The sequence below is a fragment of the Vombatus ursinus genome, unplaced genomic scaffold (assembly GCF_900497805.2).
Source record: "Vombatus ursinus unplaced genomic scaffold, bare-nosed wombat genome assembly UNPS02014799.1, whole genome shotgun sequence".
NCBI classification, from domain to species: Eukaryota; Metazoa; Chordata; class Mammalia; order Diprotodontia; family Vombatidae; genus Vombatus; species Vombatus ursinus.
Window position 1 is genome coordinate 45,315,978 of NW_020954577.1, and position 1,954 is coordinate 45,317,931.

General features: G+C 47.5%; 1 non-coding gene across 1 annotated transcript; it reads right to left on the reverse strand.

The window, feature by feature from the left end:
• Positions 1 to 254: 254 nt before the first annotated feature.
• Positions 255 to 384, reverse strand: LOC114050721. The gene has a single exon (XR_003570068.1). It is a non-coding gene; the product is annotated as a U6atac minor spliceosomal RNA (small nuclear RNA).
• Between the last annotated feature and the right edge of the window lie 1,570 nt (positions 385 to 1,954).

Here is a 1,954-nt window from a genome sequence, read left to right on the forward strand (position 1 = left end):
GCCATTAAGGCAGGAGGTGAATTGGGTATGTGGTACCTTAGGATTGGACAAGGCCTGTTTCTGGGGGCCTCATTGTAGGATAGGGATAGAGGAGGTAGCATCCTTTGACCTGACAGGGCCTTTGTCGGGGCTAGTAACCAGGAAGGCTGTTTCAGCAGTAAGGGTGGTGGTGGTGTGTGGTTGGTGTGGGAGCTAGGGAGGGGGATTGGGCCTGCAATCCAAACAGTGCCGGGGGCAAGACAGAGGGATTGCAGACAAAATGGAGTTACTTGAGCTCTCTACCCACAATGGCAATACCTAACTGTATGTGTGTTGTGAAGGCCACTCGGACCTCTTCTATCTTCATCTAGGGGAATGCTAACCTTCTCTCCTTCCATACAACATTCCATGCATGAGCTGGAATTCCAAGGATATACTAAAGAGACATGCCCCTCCTCTCCGACCCCTTCTTCTAGCGGTCTGAGGATGACTGAGGTCTGGAGGGTGGCTGGGGAAGGCTGTAAGCCATAAGCTGATGCTCTGGATGGGACAACCTCATGCCTCTGTCTTCTTTCCCTTCAACCAGGGCCTTGTGAAATCTCCAGTCAGCTGGTGTGTTCCTCTCTCTGGGCACCAGAGCAGTGCGGTATCAGCTACCAAAGCAGTTGTGACAGATTGGCCAAGAGGGAAAGAGTCACGCAAGAAGAGAGAGAAGATGAGAAGGGAAGAGCCCATTTGGCACCAATAGAGGTGAAATGATTTAGAAGCAGCCCCTGTGGGGCTCCCAATGGAGCTGGAATACTAGTCTCTCAAGTGATTGCAATGAATCTATGATTCTTTATTGTGTTTTTTTTTTTTTTTTTTTTAGGCAATTGGGGATAAGTGACTTGCCCAGGGTCACACAGCTAGTGTCAAGTGTTTGGTCTGAGGCCTGATTTGAACTCAGGTCCTCCTGACTTCAGGGCCGGTTCTTTATCCTGCCCCTATGATTCTTTGTTGTTAACATTTCCCTCTCTCTGTGAGAATAAAACTGCCTGTTCCAAAATGGATTGATGTTGGTAGCAGAATTGTTCCTCAGGGATGTGAAGGGTAGGGTGGTGGAATGAAAGCATTGGATTCCAGTTCCGCTGTTGAGGAGACTGATAACCCCCGAGAAATACCCTCACGGCAAACCTGGGGACAAAGGGACTGAGGGAGGCCTCTGGTAGCCACGGCCAGATATTCATTGAAGTGCCCCTCATCCCAGGCTAGCACTTCCCAGACGGGCTCTACTGTAGCCCTTTAAAATCATTGACCCTTCACTGCAGGCTACTCTGACCTCCAGAAGGTTTATCTCATCTCTGAGATAAGTGCCCCACAGAAAGACAAAGGTTGGGGGTGGGGATCCCAAGAAACAGGAGGAATTTACCAGCTAGGGAGACAGTCACCTAGCATTTGTTAAGCACTTCCTATGCACCAGGTTTTATGAAGTCAGGACCTTTGTTAATAAATAAAGCTCCTGCAGACAAGTACAAATTTGCAGCAAATGGGACCACCGAGGCACAATATTGAGCTAAGCCATATTTAGAGAGTCTGTGATTTCATTCATTTAACTCCCCAGCTATCTCCCCATTCCTGGCAGTGATGGTGATGGCTGGAAGAGAGTGAATGTTGTTTAGTCCTGTGTTAGTCTTTGTGATCCCACAGACCATCTCCACACCAGGCCCTTCTATTCTCCACTCTCTCTGAAAGTTCATGTTCATTATTTCTATCACACTATCTATCCATCTCATCCTCTGCCATCCCTTTGTCCTTCTGCCTTCTATCTTTCCCAGGTTCTTTTCCAATGAGGCCCATCTTCTCATGATGTGGCCAAAGTATTTAAGCTTCAGCTTTAGTATTTGACCTTCCAATGAACAGTCTGAATTAATTTCTGTAAGTATTGACTAATTGGAACTCCTTATTTCTTCATGACCCCATTGGGGTTTTCTTGGCA